The sequence below is a fragment of the Vigna unguiculata genome, unplaced genomic scaffold (genome assembly GCF_037176805.1).
Source record: "Vigna unguiculata cultivar grain cowpea cultivar isolate G323 ecotype 2 unplaced genomic scaffold, ASM3717680v1 ptg000232l, whole genome shotgun sequence".
Taxonomy (NCBI): domain Eukaryota; kingdom Viridiplantae; phylum Streptophyta; class Magnoliopsida; order Fabales; family Fabaceae; genus Vigna; species Vigna unguiculata.
The window spans coordinates 3,028-23,818 of NW_028196869.1; the positions used below are offsets into that span (position 1 = coordinate 3,028).

At 44.6% G+C, this 20,791-nt stretch overlaps 1 non-coding gene across 1 annotated transcript; it reads left to right on the forward strand.

Moving 5' to 3' along the window:
- The first annotated feature begins 7,687 nt into the window (after window positions 1–7,687).
- TRNAP-UGG (transfer RNA proline (anticodon UGG)) lies at window positions 7,688–7,762 on the forward strand. The gene has a single exon. It is a non-coding gene; the product is annotated as a tRNA-Pro (tRNA).
- The last annotated feature ends 13,029 nt before the right edge of the window (window positions 7,763–20,791 follow it).

The window sequence follows — 20,791 nt, forward strand, 5'->3', positions numbered from 1 at the left end:
GTGACAGTGTTCGATTTCCGTGCCTGTCTACAGAACAGGAACGAGGTCGTCAAGAAGGTTTCAATCAGGTGTCTATCCCCACCTCAATCGGTTCGAGATTAAACATATACCGTGCTCCGCCTCCCATTTAAGTAAGATCTCCTCGTTGGTCGGGATTATGCCCAATACCCCACTCACTTCCATCAATCCAGCTGGTAAGTTCCAGTTTCTTTTGTGCATCTTTCTCCCATGCTTTCTCTGTTGGTCAACAACCAACCACATCTATAGTTCTAACTACTCCGTGCAAGAAAGACTCTATTTATGGAGGGAATTTGGATTTCTCATAGCAATCAATGTGGAACTGGTTGGATAGCGTATTTCAAGACAATCAAAGATGGTGGCTATTCCTGGGTTTCTTATACATCGTCTATCTCTGTTACGCCTTGATCTTGCACCGAAAAGATCGTAAAGAACTCGAAACCAAGATGATGGAAAAAGAGAGGATCGAAGAAATCGAGTTCCACTATTCTTGGAAAGGCGTCAAAGTCCGTATGCGATGCACCCCTTATCAGAAACCTGGACGCCATCCCTGCCCATGGAGTATAAGTGGGAGTTTCCTTTCCTTCTACCTCTTTCGGGCTTGTATACTATAAGGAGTATAATATACTTTACTTGTAGGAATACTAGAATAGGGAGTTCACTTAATCCAATTACAGCCCTAAGGTAAGGCTAACAAGTTTTCAAGCTGATAAAAGAAATCCGGCAGGAAAGGAAGAAATCAAATGGCAATCTCTGAGTCTGTGTGAGACCTTATAAGAGCCAGTTCCATTGGGCCTTCCCCTACATCTAATCCAGTGGAAGTTGTCGTTCCCGGGCCAGTAGCTTTGAAAGCCTAAAAGAAGGATTCTATTTCGGGTCCATCAAATACAAACGCAAGCTAAGGAAGTTTGAAAGCTATAGTTATAGTATTTGAATTTCAATAGAGCCCAGTAAAATTCTCTTTTCTTTCCTGCCTATTTCCTTTACCTCGGTGGGCAGCTAACGAAATCTCATAGAAAAAGAAAGGGGCTGGTTAACGAGTCTAACTAAGATTCGACTTGAATGATGTTTTTGGTGTTATTGGACAGAATTGTTGCCCTTTTTCCACGCCTCATTTTTCAGAATATGATTATGAGCTGCAGAACGCTTGAAGCTGGAATTTGAGCATTGAATACAGAATCTTTTTTGATTTATTGCCATCCAAATCTGCCACTTCTTTGGCGAGCCCTTTGTCATCCTTAGGTTATTTGTGGATCGGGTTCAGTCTTTATGAAGAAGGTAAGGTCTCTCGTTGAGGCGCCGTCAAAGCCGACTTTTGAGAAACAAAAGTGGAACAAATAACCTCGGAGATATGGATTGAAAGGCATTCCTCGTCCCAGCCATAAATCAATGGGTAAAGACGGGCGCAGCCAAATCAACCATTTCCTATCAAGACTGGGAGAACGGCGATTTGACAATCGACCAAGAGACAACTATCCTACCCCTCCAATCCTACAGAAGGTCATATATGAACCTCTGTACGGTATATTGAAACCGAATGGCACTTAAGCCATGGGGATGAAAGTCGTTACTGAGACAACGGATCGACAAAAGAAAGACCGGTACCATCTGACTCCTTTCGATATAAATTCTTTATCTCTCCCATCTTTCATCCATCTGGAAGCTCATTTTTCAACACTCCAGGAAAGTGAAAAACAGGCTCTGCTCCCGAGAAGCAAATGCATCTTCTCAACTGGAAGAAAGTAGGCTTGTGAACCAGAGATAGAACCTGGTGAATGCGTAAGCGCAGTGCCTTTCGTAACTATATATTATACCATACCTTCTTCCTGGCCGGCCAAGCTCTTTTCATTTACAACCCTTTCCTTTTCCGATCTCTCCGTTTGCAGTTCCTGCAGCTTTCCCCCCGGTGAAAGATCAATTGGTTCGCTCGATCTGGAATGGAACCGGATAATATGAAATGGGCTCTCGACCCAGGCCTTGCTTTTCAAAGAAACCAGTCCTATCGTATCGACTAAGGTTTCCCATCCTAGCCTATCCCGGTGTCTGCTACCGAAAGAGAGAATCGGTCTAAGTGCAGCTCAAAACCAGCCCAACCTCTTCATGGTCACATCCCCTTATCCGACGCTTTTCGTGTTGTTGCATGTGCCTTACGGTATCCAGATCCAGTCCTCTCTGCTTCCTATGATTGAAGTGAAGATCCGCAATGTCTGCTTTCCTTACTCTAACAAGTAAGCAAGTCAACTACCTTGGTAAGAAAAAAAAAGGATTTCATAATAGAACTGGGGACTAGAGGCCTCTCCGATTGAGAGGATAAAGTCTGTGATTCAAAAACCAAACCAGTTGTTAGAGCTGGGTCGGATAGGCAATCAACATGATTGGTCCCGACCCAGTTTAAGTAGTTGGGTGTGAGTGCGCTTCTTCAATCTAGGTAAGCGAAAGCAAGCAGTAGATCGAGAAAAGAAAGAATACGGATTGCAACCTACAGATGAAGAATAGAATTAAATAAGAAGAGGAATCAATCGTTCAGTGATCGCTACGCTTGATTGGGGCAGGCTACCCACACTGTTTTGGCTAAAAAGCCATCTCCTTGCCTCACAGTTTACCTACTCCAAAGTGAAGACAAAAAAATCTGTCTAAATAGCTCCGGTGGAGCTTCGCGGGGATCGTACGTCAGCCAAGGCCTTAGACCGGAGTCCCTGCAGGTTCTCAGCTTCTGTTCTTTCATAACCTCCTCGGTGCCTCTTCCTGGCTACTCCACTCCCAGTCGGGATGGGTGCCACAGCTTGTACTGGCTAATTCTTTATATATAACCTATCTTTCCATTTGAAGGAGTCTATCCCACAGCTTAAGTCTGAAACACTACTATATCGGAATCGGACGAAAAGTCTTTCCCGGCCTCACTGAGTGGATCTGGTGCCCACACTTTATATAGTCCTTTTAGCTTTATTGGAGGATGTGCCCAAGCTTCTTTTGCTAAAGCACATCTCCTGTCTGAACCCTTGACCGATTCGAAATGAACAAACCCACATTTTTGAAAGAGATGATCGAGTCTGCCATCCTAGGCGGTTCTCCCGTAGCGTCTCTGCCGGCAACTTTCTAAGGTTCAGGTTTGTCTGCCTATCCTAGGTGACCATCTTCGTCTACTACAACTAGGGGTGTGTGCCATAGAGTGTGGTTCCAGGTGCATTTCCAGTTTTGATAGTTGTTGTCCTTCCTCTGTGATTCAAGACAAAGAGTATAGGCTAGAGTGGCTTTCCCGAGTGAAAAAAAGGTATAGTGGAATCTCCGAACGAACACTTCGAATCTGTATGCTCGTGCTTTCCGGGAAGGCTGGTCCGGTTAGTCCTTCTCCAATTAGCATCTCGCCTGATCGGTCCGCTGAATAAATCGCACATGCTCCAAGGACTTCACGGAATTAGGAGGCACACAGGTAGGTATACCAAGATAAATGCGGGTAAGCCACGGGGTAAATAACCCCTTAATAAAAGCATGCATTTCCAGACAAGAAGATTGATTGTGGAGGAATTGTCCACATGATGAACCAAACGGAGCTTGAGGGGCAGAGTGAAGTTACCATTTGAGGAGCAGATGTCCCGGCTGGTAAGGGAAATGAATGAAAGAAGCTTCTCCAATAGGAGGCATGTGTTGAGCATTTGTTTCCTTTGGCAGCTGAAGTTCCAGTGCCATTTGAGTAAGGAAGATTGGCCAATCTGAATGACTCCCTGTGAGACTTTGAGAGCAGATGTATTAGTAGTTCCATTTCTAGTTGAAAACAACAAATTAGAATTCAATCACCAAGTGGATATCTCGATAACTAAAGGTGCCAAGCCTCGGATTCGACTTGAAATGAGGATAAGGGTTCCAGCTAGATATGTATGATTCACCCGGTACCTGGTATTGGTAGTAGCATCCGTCTCTTTCCCCTCCCTCTGTATGAGTAGAGAGGCTGAGGGGAGGTCTACTAAAGGGCTACTCCACCGGACGATTGTTGTCTTCTTTCAATAATGCTTTGTTGGTCACCGCTGCGAGGCATCGCCTGTTGTACAGTTGCTTTAGCCTAGGAGCCAACCTAGCTAAGGTTCACTCCTTTTTTTTATTTCCTTGAGGATGAGGACTTTTCATTCGATAAAGGACTTGAGATAGACAATTGCAGTGAGTCTTATCCCGGGTATGGGACCCTAGGCCCTGAATCTATTATAGTGTTATAAGTCCTCTTTCTTTATTTGCATAACCTCGCATCACACACAACAACAGGCATGGTTGCGCACCAACCGGAGTCGGTCCTTGCATTCAAATAGGGGAGCTCTCAAGCTCGATATTTTCTTTCTCGGTTGATACCAGCACACAAGGATCTTCCCTATGAACAGGAGGCAAGATTTCCGCAGCTCCGAACTTTGACCACGAAACAGAGAACAAGGCTGAAAAGAAGCTTTCTTCACTTTGACGATCCTAGTGTGAGTGGATGCGTAGTTTGAAAGTATTTCCACCTGAACCAGGGTCGTGCTGAACCTTTTTCTGGCTGACGTTCCTTGGAGGTCCACATGGACTTAGAATGAGGAAGTAAAGCATCGAATTCCATGTGTTCAGCATGGATTTCAAGATGAGGAATAGCACAAAAGAGGAAGCGTCCGGCATGAGAGATGGCTTCAGACTCGACCTGAAAGGTGCCAGTTACATCTATTGGACCAGACGGAAATACAAGCTTTCTTGTAGCATGCATGGGTTCGACGTATTCTTTTGCTTGAATTCGACTAGATCCCTTACCGCCTAGTAGTTCTCACTGGTAGGCTACCGGGGAAACTCGGTGGAGCCGCTGGTGGTTATTTGTCTCTTTTTCCCTGAGTGGGCGCCCTAGTCGACCTCTTCTCTTTATCCATTCCACTTTCTGTAAACCCCTGACTCTGTGTCTCGCGCTTTTCAGCCTGAATTCCATTCCCGTAATTCTTCTATTCTATGAAACTACATACATCAATTAATAAAATAGTATAGTAATAGAATCTAAGATAGAGTCTTACTTACAAGTGGCCCTTTCGGGGACTCTTGGGTGAGACTGGAAAGCAATACGGATTATACCCTTCCCTTCGTGCCCCTCACCCGAGGTCACCAGTTGTCCATTCAATCCGATCGGGGAATAAGCCAAGACCCTCCTTCCGAGGGTTAGGTTCAAGGGTTGATTCGAAGACGCATCTCCTCTCTTCGGGAAGCTAACAAATAAAGAAAGCTTTTGGCCTCCTTGCCTCTGTATGAGCCTTTTCGCTAATATGCTCGGTAAGGGTTCCTTGCTTGTGGAGTTCCTTCTTGGATTGAGGGAGTACGGAACCAAGCCCGGTGTTCTCTCCCATTAAGTTAAGCAATTTCTAAATTCATTCAAGGCTTGCTTTTAGAGCAATGAAGCTGAAAGATGAATTGAGAAGATCCAGAGCGAACTAATGAGTTTGAGTTCATGAGGTTTAGAAGCTAAATTGCACGAGCATTAGAGTAGCTAGGATTTGATACGAGTGAGACGAAGACTCGATGGTTCTTACAGACCAATCTCGACAAATAACATAAATTGGACAGTAACGAATACGAATTCATTCCATTCGAAATTCTTTGTCTCTCGACTTATAATTTGAAGGTTTTTATTCCATTGTTGAAAATCGAAGTTGTGTAACGCATATAGTTATCGATTGATAAGTGACTTCGTTTCCAAGCTTTTCCGTAAGTAAATCCAGCTCGTCTTTATTCTCTTATTCCATTCATGAGTTGCTAACTGACTATTTATCAATAGTGTGATTTTTCTCAGGTGACTGATCGAGTTGAATCAGAAATTAACAGATAGGGGAATGGCCTGCTCTAGATGCTCTCGAAGCAGTCGTAAGCCTAAGGTAAGGTTTGAAATCCTTAGGTTTAGCCTAGCCCTTTATCGAAGAAAATGGAAAAAAATCCCGCCGTGAAAGTGGCACGAACCGGGATATCCTATCGGAAAGAGAAAGGCATTAGCCAATCCCAGGAACGGAGCGTAGAAGGTATGAGTTCGACACCCGCTTAGCCCATAGCTTTATGGCTTAGAAGAGTCGCTGGCATTGGCTCTTTGCTTTAGGGACAGTCGATCAAGGGGATGACGGAAGATGGCAGAGAATGTAGAAGATAGCCACAGACAAGGGCTTTCGGCAAAGAAGGTGTAGGCGGAATAAGCTGTGATTGGATTGGACCAAATAAATGCCTTTTTTTTACACCATTGCATTGGTCCATGCCTCTCTCATTCTAAAAGTAGCTGTCTCCATCCCTTCTATGAGCAGGGCTTTGAACCTCGGATGCAACTCATAAACTTTTTTGTTATTCTGTAAAGGAAAGGGGCTGGGAGTCACTACTATTACTACTAAGGGACCAAAAAACCTTTCTCGTCTGTCATGGAGAACCTTCCCGGGCTCTAGCTCTACCATAGACTTAGAATAAGCGGGACTAGAGGACAAAGCATCGAGAAGAAAAGCCTTCAGAGCCAAGACCTACTCCTAAATCAGCAGAACTACGGATGAAGCAAGAACTCTCATCCTACAGACATCAAAGAAATCGCTGTCTAAAGCCAATGATTAGCGAGCAAGCAAGCCAAGCCGCAAGGAAAGGGTCACCGAAGTAGGGGACCGCAGCTAGCGAAGTGAACCGTTAGAAACCGGGGTATAAATAACAACAAGTCAGGCATGAAAGCCAAGTGAAGTGACCAGAGGGTTAGGGTGCGGCGCCAATTCTTAATTGTGGTGTGAGGCAGTCACTTCGTCACGACGAACAAAACCAATGGCAGTAAAAGCAGATGTCTGGTCTCGGTTAAGCCCAACGCTACATGGTTATGTAGCTCTTATTGGATTAAAACCCATGATACAAGAAGGTTGTATATAGATCTAGCAAATCCGTGTCTTAAGCCCACCCAGAAGGCTAGTTGGTAGAGCGATCAGTTTATCTGAATAAAGGTAGGTTCGAATCCCATTTCCTCCGGCACGGAAGTGGAACGGGCGGGCGAAATTACGTGAGAGAGAGAACCTCTTGGTGTGTGTTGGTGGAGTCCCCCGGAGGACAGAAAAGCACTACCTACTTAGTGAGCGGAGAGCCCGTTGCGCGTTGTTTTGACCGGCCTATCTTCTTTTGATAAGCAAGCTCCCTCCGGCAGTCCCTGGGCGGCTCTCGGTTCTTGAGCATGTTGGGAGAGGAGATTAGGCGGCAGTTGAAAGAGCTGCTCGAAAGCTTGACGAACGAAAAAAGCCCTTTCTTTTCAGTTATTAGTCAAGGGCTTTTCCCTGACTAGTCAAGTGGTAAGTAAGGTAGGGCGCTATTCGATGAAGAAAACATAATTTAGGAAAGTGGTTCAGGTAGCTCAGCTGGTTAGAGCAAAGGACTGAAAATCCTTGTGTCAGTGGTTCGAATCCACTTCTAAGCGGGCTTTGGGTCCAAAGGACAGGTAGCCGGGAGCGAGCCGGATTTTTTTTAATTCAAGTGAAAGAGGAAGCAAAAAAAAATGTGAGCGCTCCTGCACTATACGGCTTTTTGGCGTCGCCCTATCTTGCTGGAGGCAGATTTTCTAAAAAAAGCGGTTGATTACTCGGATTGGTTCTCGCGTCCCTATGCCCAAAAGGATGGGCGAGTTCGGTTCGAGTCTTCATCGATCGGGTGGATCTATATGCTGAGGGGGGTGAGACGAGGTGTAGCGCAGTCTGGTCAGCGCATCTGTTTTGGGTACAGAGGGCCATAGGTTCGAATCCTGTCACCTTGATGTGAAGTGCACAGCCCGGCACAGCCTAAAGAGCACCCGTAGTAAACGCTCTTTTAGAAAGATAAAAAAATAGACCGCCCTTGATCTGATCTGGGCGGGATCTAAAGCAGCATTTCTTCCAAATCGGGGGCAAGCTTGAGATAGATTTTATAATATGCTTAACACAACACATGCAATTCGAACGAAGTTTTCTCGGAATGAAAGTCACTCCGTTGGGTTCAATGCCCGCTAGTCCCATGCATCCTTCCTTTCTGTTGGTCAACAACCAACCACATATCACTCACTACTCCTACATGAAGGGACTCTCTTTCTGTCCGGAGGGAATCATTCTTTCTCAATCAATCATGCCTCAACTGGATAAATTCACTTATTTCACACAATTCTTCTGGTCATGCCTTTTCCTCTTCTTGCTTTCTATTTTCTTCCACTACTTTTTTCCTTCCTTTAGGTATACAAGTGCGTCTCTTTTGCTTCTATCTAACAAGGCCCAAGTTACAGCGGGCTCTTTCTATTATGAAATGGTTCATCTTTTTGTTCACCATAGGAGGACTCACTGGAATAGTCCTGGCAAATTCTGGGCTAGACATTGGTTTGTCGGTCAAGGCGGCTATCCTAACTGCCGATGAGGCTCCTTCTATGTTGATGTATGGGGCTGATGCTGGCTCTGAAACCAGCGTCAACCAAAAGGTCTACCAAACCCCCTTTCCCGCCCGGGGCCCGTCGCTCCGACCCCCACTCCTCCGGCGAAGGACTCGGTTGTGGAAAATCTTTTCCAAGACCAAATCGAAGATTTATGCAATAACTGCATGAATCAACTCGTCTCCTGGGGGTTACCCACTTGTTTCCGGTGTCTTTTTTGCTCATGCCCCTTTAGTGGGTGTTGCCAATAAGAGAGAAAGAACGCCCAAATGCGATTGAGGGGCAGCTGACCGAAAGGAAAGCTTTCTGGCAGGCTTTTGTTTTGGCTTGAGAGGGTCCAAAGTAGCGGAGTGAAAGGAAGGCCTTTCTCATAGCGAGTAACCTTGACTTTGGTTGCTTCTGTGAGAAAGGGGTGGGGAGAGGTGAGGAGGGCCCCATCGCTTGAATCCCGCTTTTTCTTTCTGAGTGCCACCTGGAAAGCGGGGTGCCGCCATATTGAAAGATTTTGAGGGACCGACACCGGACGGGCATACCTCTAATCGTTGGTTGGATCCGGTAAACAGGGTAGCTCCAGGTACGCTTGGGGCTGGATTGAATCCTAAACATATTATTAAAGAGATATATGCGTCAACCAACTAAGACAGATTGAAGTCAGTTACAGGTTGGAAGTGGGACATCCTTTACGCTCAAGAAAAGGAGAACGATCCTTTGGTCCAGCCCAGCCTACAGAAGCCTTCAACTAACTAAAGCAAGAGACAGCTAGCCTAACAATGAAATTACTGCTCCTAGACATTAATATAATAGACAAAGGAGAGAGCTATAGACAGAGAAGTCTAGAATGCTCTTGTTTCATAATCCAAAACTCTCATATCTCCAGCCCATAGATAAGGACAGGGACTTAGCTTAGGACTGCAGGAAAGAGGATAGCCACTAGGCCGGCTACTATATATAAATAGAATCTAAAAGCACTAAAAATATATGGGAAAGCATCTTCTATAGGATAAAGAAATCCATATTGGCTTACAGGGCTTATCCCTACTCTTATGCTTGACTAGCCATTTTGCAAGTTTAACTTGCAAAAAAAGAACCGGGGACACGTATCGCTCAAATCATTGGCCGGGGGGAAAGGCTACACCTAAGACCGGGCAAGATGCCTAATATTTACAACGCTCTGGTAGTTCAAGGTAGAGACTACCGGTCAATAAATGAATGTGACTTGTGAAGTACAGCAATTCTTATATTAGGAAATAATCGAGTTAGAGCTGTAGCTATGAGTGCTACAGATGGTCTAATGAGAGGAATGGAAGTGGTTGACACGGGAGCTCCTCTAAGTCTTCCAGTCGGCAGGGCTACTCTAGGACGAATTTTCAACGTGCTTGGCGAACCTGTTGATGATTTAGGCCCTGTAGATACTCGCACAACATCCCCCATTCATAGATCTGCGCCCGCCTTTATACAGTTAGATACAAAATTTTATATTTTTGAAACAGGAATAAAAGTAGTAGATCTTTTAGCCCCCTATCGCCGTGGAGGAAAAATCGGACTATTCGGCGGAGTGGGGGAGCGTACTCGTGAAGGAAATGATCTTTACAAGGAAATGAAAGAATCTGGAGTAATTAAAAAAACATTGCAGAATCAAAAGTGGCTCTAGTCTATGGTCAGATGAAGGAAACTCTGTATCTGTAGATCATGTAATTCCTGCGCCTACTAAAGCACCAAGGATCATATGAGTATATAAGAATAGAACAGAATGGTTGAGATTCAAGGAAAATTGTACATTGATCTCAACTGTGTATAAACAGTATATATATATAGTATATGATACAACATGTTAGGCAATTTCAAACAAAAAAGAAAAGATTACAACCATATCTCTAGAGTCCTAAGTTACAGGAGAGTCTTTCTCTCTGTTAGTTGGTTATCTAGCCAAGATTTGTGGAGGTGGAGATAAAAACTATCTCTTGAGAGAGGATTTTGCTGGTGATGAAAACCTTGGACCCTTATCACTTATACGCCCCCGCAAGATGGTGCTCTCATTGGAGACACCAATCTTGGACCGTAAGATTGAGAACCGTTGCTGGGATAATGATTTCGTGAGAGCATCAGCGAGTTGATCCTTGGTTTGGTTGAGACACGAGACACTTGAAGCAAGCATTTAGATACTTTATCACGCACAAAATGATAATCAATGGCAATGTGCTTCATGCGAGAATGGAAAACAGGATTGGCACACAATCTCTAGGATAGGTTCCTAAACGTGCTATATCTAGGGACAGGACAAGGGTCTTAGCGAAAGAGGTAGGGCGAAAAGCGACCAACCGAAATAAAGGGGCTATGTGCACTTAACGTGATCGATGGATCTGTCAAAGCTTTCTTTTATTACGCGTGTACCTATCTCCAACTCCGATAGGGTCAATATATTTAGGATAGTTTGACATAACCAGGCATTCATTCCTTAGTCACGAGTGAGCAGCTGCTTCTCCTAAAGACTGGGCTCCCAAGGCATAAGAAAAAGAGAAAGCGGATTAGGAAAGATTCCAAAGATTGCTTTACTCATAGACAGGGTTCAGGTTAAGTACGCTTAAAATAAAAAGGATAAAATAAATTCATTCTAAAAACGGAGGGAGGTGGGAAAGGTCCCGAATCGAATCCCAAGAGACTCAGTTAGAGCAATTACCAAATCCAGCAGAATTCATCCCTACTGTTCTCCTTCACTAACTGATAAAATGTTCGTTACGCAGTACAGCTAGTTACCTCAGTGACTCATCAGTTACTCAGTTACAGTCAATGTGAACTTAGTTTCCCCGACTCTCACTGCTGCTACAGCATCCGTCACTCTCACTCTGAATCTGGGACTATTCAATGATACAGTCTCAAAGAAGGATTTTCACTGCAGCAGATACTTGAATTGGCTTTCGATCTAAAGACTTGACTTTCACTTTCGACCAGCTTCTATTTGCTAAAGCTTCACTTGCTCAAATTCGGTCAGACTCTTGTAAGCAGCTTTTTTTTGTGCAAGCTCAGGCCAAAGAATTCACCCAGCAAAGTCCAAGATATCTTTCCTTCCCATAATCTCCCTTGGGAAATATCAGCATCTATTAGTTCAGATTGTGGTTTTTCTAAGGTGACTGATCTTGGAAGATCTTTTTTGGTGCCTATTTTTCGGCAGACGCAGTAATCTTTATGCTTCTATTTTAAGTAGAGTCTAGACTAAGTTAGCGAGATGGAAGGCAGGGCTACGTTGATTCAGTCTGTGACTCAGTCAATCCCAGTATACACGATGCATACTACTTATCTACCCACAAGAGTCTGTAATTCTTTTTATCAACTAAATAGGGACTTCTTGTGGTTGTTGTGTTGGAACCGGCTGCTTACCAATGCCAATGAGCAGCGTTTCAGGAGGCATTTGTGTCAGATTGGTACTTTTTCCCGATGTAATCAATCTCTTGAAAGATTGGAGCATGTATTCAAGCAGTGTCCTCGAGCTCATCAGGTCTAGTTGGGTTTGTATTCCAAGGAAAGTTAGTTGGGCCATGCTGCTAGCTCGTTCATGGATTGGATTCGTTTGGGGTGTTTAAATACTTTTTGTCATATTATAGGGGCAGTGCTATGTAAGTAGAGTGGCATGTTAGTTTTGGCTGCTCTCTTTTTATTTCTGTTAGTTATCTTTTCATGTAACCAAAGTCTAATAATAGCCCTAGCGCTAACATACAAAACTGGTCACATAAAAGGGCAAAAGAGACGAAAGCCAAAGCATTGACTGAAGAGGGGGGCAAAGAGAGATTCGCCTTTGACTCCTTCTCTGCCTACTGACTGCTACGATACACTGGAACTGGTAGAAACTGTAGAAACCCCTGTTGTTGAGCGCAGTTGGTGTATTTGGAATCGTACTTTCCGCGTTTATACGCTTGAGTGTTTATACGCGTCAGCATATCAATTTGATAAAGGGCGTGAGCACTCCACTCAAGTATTTGGAAGTGCTCAAGGCCCACTTTTCATTCAAATTCCCCATAGCTAGAACTCACTGTTGGGCGAAGGTCAGGTTTAGCGGAAATAAGGTTAAAAGGTTATTTGACTCTTGTGCTAGAATTGCTTTTTTTGGGGAGAAAAATGAAAATTATCGTAGTGTAGTTACAGTCAACACAGTAGCTTTAACGTGAGCAGCGCTTCGCTCCTTAATAGGATAGGCTATACACCGTGCTGAATGAAAAAGTTTCCCCATTCCCATTTCATTTGTAAGGACAACCCTTACCTCCTCTCTTCCAACTAGAATGCTGTTATTTGAGGCGTTCTGGTTTGTTTTGCTTATGCACACCGGGCTGCTTAGTAGGAGGAATAGGCAAGCGGTGTGCTAGAGTGATGGATATATAATTTTTTTATGAAGCATCAGCTGAACATTGACCCATATGGGTCAATGTTGGATCCAACCGGTCCCACTCGTTATTCACCCAGCGATTGGATTGAGATTTCCTTTTCGGAATCTTCTCCATCTGAATGAAGTTGTCAGAACTGCCACCATCGAGAAGAATGCGCACGGTGGTGCCTGCAATCGACCCAGAAAAGTAGATAGTACATTTGCCATAAGTGCCATGATAAGCTTGTAATGACAAATGATGCAAAGTTGGAGAATCATCCGACGGAAGATCCGGTGGAACAGGTTCGGCGACAACAAAGGAGGAAACATCGCCATCCGGTTCATCCACCTGCAGAATCATGTATAGGCGATTCGGACATGCTTCCACGAGAATTTATCGTCGCAAGTAAAGCACAACCCCTTTTCCCGTCGCAGTTGCATTTCTGCTGCCGACAATTTCTTCACTGGTGGCAGAGGCTTAGTTGGAGGAGACGGAAGGAGAGGCGGCAATGCAGATTTAGTTGACGTAAGTGAAGGAGAAGATGAATTGGACGGAGAGGTCCGCATCGATGAGGAAGGCACCATTGGTTTTTATCGTGCAACCGAACTCTGTAACAGGTAGCGCTCGTCAAATGAACGAGCCAGTGATGCAGCTCGTACCAAGGAAGTAGGAGACTGGGAGATGACATCACGTCGGACCTCAGGTTTAAGACCATCAAGAAAGAGGATCAGACCAAGTGCGAGATTGGATCAAAAATTGCGTATGAAAGGTTGTCTATCAGAGACTATCTATCTAGTACGATCGATCAAGTCATTCAGTAAAGTCTCTTCGTGTTGTGTTTCTGGAATTCTATTAGAGCGGGTAGTTGATATCCCAATGCTTTCCTGTTTCCCGTGTGCACCCTTTCCCATGTCTTTCTTGGTTGGTAAACCGGCGCTATCTTGCTGCTGGATGTTTTTGATCAATAGAACAGGAAGAGGAGCAAAATGAGAAATCAAAGAAAGGAAATGATACGAAATCAATTTAGTATTAGTAAACGCTTTCTTCAAGATGGTAATGGTATAGTGGTCCTAATTTCGGGACTTTCCTTCTTGATCTTCATGGCGGTATGCTATTGGATTTCGATGATCCTGGGGGACCACCCTTCCTTCTTTTGGCAGATATTTTGGTCACTAGCAGGGCGATCCCTCTCCCTTCTCTTTGGGAAAATCGGTTTTTCAGGGGGTCTGGCCTTCGCCATTGGTTTGGCGGTCAAGGCTATCCTAACTGCCGATGGGGCTCCTATGGTAATGTATGGGGCTGATGCTGGCTCTGAAGCCAGCGTCAACCAAGAGCTACATCACCCTTCCCGCTCGGGACCCGCCGCTTCCAGTAGTACCGTCGAGCAGCCGGCCCCCATCCAACAACCTCTGAATGATATAAATGAGCTGCAAGAGGGGGAGGCTCCTGGTCAACCCGCCGGGGTCAGGGAACCAGAAGAAGCCCCTACCTTGGAGTTTCTAAAAAACAAAATACAACGCGTTCTGCGAAAAAGCAGAAGACTACGCTCTAACGTTCTGAAAGACATTGAGGATGATCTTCAGCTAGAATCAGCTTCCAACCAGAAACTCCATAAAATAAACGAGATTCTGGATGATATTTTTGCCAGACGAGAAGATCTCATAAATTCCGGGCAAAGCCTAATTACTGAATTAACTTTAACGGGTAACGAGGGGGAAAGAGAACAAAGGGAACAGAGACGGGGGTTAAGTTGAGTTGGTAGGTTGGTTAGGATATGGCTTGCTTGCTTTTTGGGAGGTAGACTTGGGCAGCAAGCTATCTTTTCCCGAAAGCAGAAGCAAAAGTAGCTCGAGCCGAAGGCGCGAGCGAGGCCACCCCTACTGGACTGGGGTGGGGAAGGGAGAGTGGGAAGTGGGCTCCCTTCGCTTTATTTATTCTATTTATTGAGAACATTGGGTCCTAATCGGTCAAACAAACCTATGTGAAGTTATGGAAGATGCTTCTTTTATGATCTATAGACGAGACGTTTTAGCACCTAAAGCGTACGGCACTTCACTCTGAGGAGATAAACGATAAGACTAGATTTGACTTCCTTAATATCCCTCAGGATATAGAGAGGAGGAATTTATGGAAGACATGGTTTGGTCGAGATCGGAAACATTCTTTAGTTTTTTTCTTTGTGAATTCTGGGTTGTACGTCAATCCAGGCTCGGCAGTGAGCCATCACATCACTGTCTAGTCCTATCCAAACATAAGACTATAAGACTAATGACGTCTTAGTACATTAAGCCATGCCATGGGCAGGCTGGTACGTCAGTTTAGGAATCAAGAAAGGCAAGTAACTTCGAAAGCAGCAAAAGGTCCGCTTAGTCTATGATATGACACTCAATGTAGTCACCCCCTTGAGAGCTAGTTCCTTCCCTTACCAGTGCTGCAATCAGGCTTGGCACCTTCCCGTTCTGTCTACTGCCCTTATGAAATTGGCTATTCTGTGAACCTTTATTACAAAACAAAACTTCACATTGGCCAATTTCACACCTTCCGAATGTGACAGCTAAACCAATTCGCTTTCAGGAACAGGATAAAGGATAGGGTCTTTCAGCTAAAGATCAATCTATAAAGCAAAGGGTAAATGTGTTAAGCATATCACAACATATGCCAATAACTTTCTTTCGGGAACATTCGACTCCACTAACAAAAAGCACCCCCAAAAAAGTGACACTCTATAGAGTACTCAAGGTCAATCAATAACGACCGGTGGGATCCCTTCTTCACATTATGTATGGGCTACTTATCTTCTTAGTTCCCATACTATATCTATCTATAGTCAGGCAAAAGTCTTTTGCAGCCGAAGTCGGCTCGAGGAATTTCTTTAACCCGGGAAGTCAAGAATTGAAAGAAATGCCGGTTCAACAAATAAATTCAAGCAATCAAGACCAGCACCGTAATAGTTCTAGGAGATTAATCTTATCTCGACTCTTATAGTTTTCTAGTTCTAGGTAAATTGAAGCCTCGATAAGGAAAACTAGCTCTGGAGCTAAGGCTAAGCTATTACAGAAATAAAGTCCATAATCTCAGAACATAAGTCAAAGCAGTTTGTAAAGAAAAGGGTCGGTGCCATCTCTGCTGCGATAGAGGATGAAGAATAATCCGTAGGCAACTGGTCGTTACTAGAAGATGATAAAGCTGCAGGCTGCTCTTTATTATTAGAAGAGCGAGGTGCAAGTGCTGGCTGCTAGAGGGCTGCGACCCTGATTCCCTTGATACTCTGACTCTCCCTGATGCACGGGAGACGCAGGAAAAACCACTGGTGAAAAAGATCCATAAGATGCTGATCCAATAGGCGCCTACTAAAAAAAGGGGGAGTTGAATAACTCGTGCTCATGGAAGGTAACATGCCGGGACGGCGAAAACGAGATGATCGGTAGAGCACTTCAAACCTTCTGTGAACCTTGCTTCACGGTACACTCTTTCTACCTTTTGCCATCTCAAAAAAACCAATCCGTTTTTCTTCCATAAAAAGAAGACGGGATAGATAAGCTTATGTGATATTTCCCGCCTTCCTTCTAATCATGTTATTACATAATCTTATGTTCCATATTCCATCTTTGGTCGAGTTGATCCTGCACCAAGCCAAGCCCTGGACTAGTTCTCGACAGATAGGATAGCCCGAGGGAGGATGGGAACTCCTCTCTTTGTTCCTTTGCACTTCATCATGCCCCTCCTTCTTTGGTCGGGGGCCCCCTATTAGATTAGATGTAGGGCCCTCTCCCTCTCCCGGTCGGGTCGACACCTTTCAAAGATCTTCCTGGATAGCAGTTAGAGGCCGGGGATAGCAATAGCAGTTCCAGAGGTCTTCAATGAGATCATGGAACACATTCTCTATCGGTCCCCTTGGCCCTGGTACATCTTGTTCGGTAACGAAAGTACCCCGTTTAAGCCAAAAGCAGAGGGCAGAAAAGTTCGTGGATTGATCGGGTTTCGTGTACTTATTTTCTTATCGAGATCGAAAAGAATTTCATAAGAGAAGATGTTGTTAGCAGAGGAAAGGGGAAGAAAGAACAAGAAAGTACCTTTCTTTGGTCCCATCACGGCGAGCGGGCAGCGCTCTTCGGTAGAGCTGAAAACCGATGAAGACAGATCGATATGATATAAAGAAAGGGGCTGGCAAGGCTGGCAGAAGAAGCGGAAAGAAAAGAGATAGATAGAGTGATCCCATCTCGCAAAAGTCGAATTGCGTCATATAAGAATGATCGCTAAACCTTCGTCTGCTCGGGCGAACGATAAAAATAATATCATCATTCCATCTCGGGAGATCCCCTACTGTACTCTTAGCCTTTCTTTGTACCGTACCGGGGAAGCTCGGTATCGATAGAGGCTGTACGAATGAGATGAAACAAAGCGGTGAGATGAAACCTGAGATGGAGATACCCTAGTTCAAAAGCGATTTTTTGCTCTTCTTCCTGTCGTCCCACTCTTTATAGGATTTCCGTTCAATAAAATAGTGACTTCGAACTTCGCTTCGACTTGGTATCTGAGCTATGACTAGCTCTTCTGCCGCTGTCGTGAGTTCGTCCGCCGTCAGCATTGGTTCAGAGCTCTTGGTCCTGGACGAGTTCGACCACGTATACATACCCCCACCAATCCTAGGTAAAATGTCCTGTCCACGTTTCCCAAGGAAGCAGAAGGACAAAAGTTAGAATCTTAATGTTGTACTTTCTCGAGCTTTCCACCGCTCCTGTCCGAGATGGGTCGCTTCGCTTGCAGAGAAGAGAGGAGATTTCTTTTCCTAAAACCTATTATGGGGCACTCCCTACCCCAGAGACTCCTCTTGTTTGTGCTAACTGACCAAAAGGGATATGATGGATCGGCCGGCTTGCTCTTGCTTCTGCAGCTATTGGACCCTTTTATTTTAGGCTAAAACAAAAAAAGAAAGAGCATTACACCCAGACCAGACCAAATTGCTTTGTTTGGTACAACAAAAAGCCTTGCCTTATCATCGGAAGACGGATCCGTGTAAACTGACCCATCGGATATGAGTGAAGCGACCCATCGGACAAAGGAAGAAGGGGCGCGGGTGCGAACGATCCCTAATCTTTCTTCTCGATGAGTTCAGTTACCCGCCGAATAGTAGAGTATTGACACCGAACAAGCATCGGAAGGGCCAGATGGATAAGATAAAAAGGGGTGGGTAGAGTCATCTAGCGAATCCTCTTTGTAAGAGGTGTTGCCAGAAGCGTATTCGGGACCCATCATTTTGATGAGTTCACGGATTCCCGTACTCACCCAAGGCACTAGCGCGAGACCACGAACCCTTTTCAAACACGTTTTTTAGGAATCGACATCCCTATCTCTATGTTAGGAGTCTTATCTCCGGCGAATTCGTAAAGCTATTTAGATTGATATCTGCTAATCCTAGTTATTATAAAATTGTCTTTTACCATGAATCAGCTATGACTGACTGGCAACAACAATCTATTTGATTCTAGTCTTTCTAGACTAATAGGTCAACAAATAAATCCTAGTCAGACTGATTTTTCAGCAAATTCCATATTAGATATTAGATTAGACAGCTGCAGAAACGGAATCATCCGTTGCAGCAGTAGACGAAGAAAGGGCAGAAGACGAATCAAAAGAATAGACAAAAGAGCTCTACACTCTCTCTTTGGTCCTTCAGTTCTTCAATCCTAGAATGGAGACTGTCGTTGAATAGATAGCGTCAGAGATTAGAGAAGATGCTCTTTCTTTGTATACGAAATTCAATTGCTTTCTTGAAATCAATAATTGATAGACAGACTAGATAAGGAAGACCCGAACAAGGACCCACTGCTTTAAAGATAGATGGGAGGATAAGGTGCTGCGCCTTAGCTATTCCGTTTTCTTTCTGGCCCCTAAATAAGTGTCACTCGCCCTATCATCAATAAAATAAGGAGAGGGCTGGGCTTGAGACCCTTAAACGATAAGGAAGGTGCTTCTCTTACTTCTTTCGTTAGCGCAACGTGCGGAGCTGCTCGAGCGAAGCGAAGAGGTTACTAGTAGCTGTTACAGTCCTGTCCATGAACTCGAACTCTGAACTCTATTTCACTTCGAAGGCTTTGGCCGGTCCTTGTTTACTATTTATATTATATAACTTCATTTCCAGCAATCAAACCTTTCTTCCAAACTGGAGAGCTATAGCCAAAAAGCCGAGAAACAAGAGATCGGAAGAAGGGGAACAAAATCCTTTTTTGTTTAGCCAATAGGCCCGGCCAGGGAGATCTTTTAATCAGACGTTAGGGTAGGCTAAGACGGGTCTGGTACCTTGAAAGGAAAGAGGGGAATAGCATATTAGACCGAGCCAGAGTCTGCTGTTCCTGTCCGCGATATAGCAGTTCCAACCAAGGGAAGGGAGTGAAGTTACTAGTATTCCACTAGTAACTCTCTCCCAAAGACGTAACTCTAAGACTTTGGCAAGCAGGGGGTGCCCCAACATCCCTATTTATTGGGAAGAGCGTCTCCGCACGTTGCGATATCGATAGAACCGAATCAACAGTGAATGAAAGACCCCATCCACTAAGGCCGACTCGAAAGGGTTCGGAATGGAATGGACTAATAGCTGCTGGACAGGTTGACTTTAGAGGCTCTCAGGTTGGCTGAGACAGGAAAGGCAGTAGCGGGAAAGAAGGGGTGGTATCGGGAGTGGCCCTATCATCCTAATAAGTCAAGGGTTCCCTTTAGAAGTCCTATAAGGATCTGGCACGATAAAATAGAACTAAACTAAAGTGTTCGACAAGCGTGAGTTCCCCGTAAGCCAGTGCTTCTATTCTAGCTCCTCTCCCTGACTGTCTGTTACTGTCGAGCTACTACGCTCCTTCTATTCTAGGTCTAGGGGATTCCCTTTCTTCGGAATCCAGCGCTAACAGGAAAAACGCCCTTTTTTCAGAAACGAAAGGGTGGAAGAGCCAATTCCGAGAGACAAACCACCCTTTTAAGCCCTATTTTTTCTTTCAGGCCTGATGAATAAGACGAGTGATTCCCTTGTCCTTGACAAAAAAAGCACGAGTCTTTCAACTCTTAATAAGTTATTTTTTAAATCTCATTTTCCCTTGGTTCAAATATACCCGTCCTGTGCCAAATCAATCTACTTTAGAGAAATAGCCCGGATCACCAATTGCTTGAGAGGAATCCCACATCCAATAATAAATAGACGGAGACTATATAGACTAGTATAATAAAGAAGTAGAGATCCGTGTTTGCACAGGCTGAACTAATCTCGATTGCACCAGTAAGTAAAGTACCAGCGAACGCCGGGCTCGAACGAAGGTAGGCTCTGCCTCGGCTTATGCCGGTGCAGCTTTTGATGCTTCTTTTGAGCCAACTTTTGAGTCAATTCGAGCCTTGGCCAATCCTCACTCGACAGCCTAAAGGCATGGCCTAAATCGAAAGAAAATGGCGCTATCAAATCCGCATTAGCACAAATCCGATCTTTTTGGACTCGGACAATCGGGGTATCGTTACAGCTAAATCAATCTGATCCCTACCTAGAGGATGAAAAAGCTGTAACTTTATTATATATAGTGATAGTCCAACCAAGGTTTTCTTTCAATGGTATACTTGGCCCAAGAAATGCCTGAACTTCACCAAGTTTCTTCCTTCATCTTACAGCGTACCGATAGAGCGCGATTCCGCTGGGCCACTTCCCTCCGGGCTTTTTCCCTCTGGTTTTTCCCAGCAGGGCTAGTAGCACTACGATCTATCACTATCAACTCAATTCGGTACCTCGTTCGTAACAAGGAAGAAATGGAAGATCTTCTAGTCATATCTTACGCGGTTGTCCGCCCAAGCCAAGCTTTCTCGATCAATAGATATAGCTGTCAAATTCATTTCCCCTCTCCCCGATCCCTGTCTTTCGAATTCTCGTAAATTTTAGCATTTAGGGGCGCTTTTTTTTTCGAAATATCATAAGAGAAGAAAGGTCCACGTTGGGAAGTAGTACGCCTGGTTCACCAGGTTGGTTCTACCACTGCAGGGCCCAATCATGCTAGTTAGGCTATAT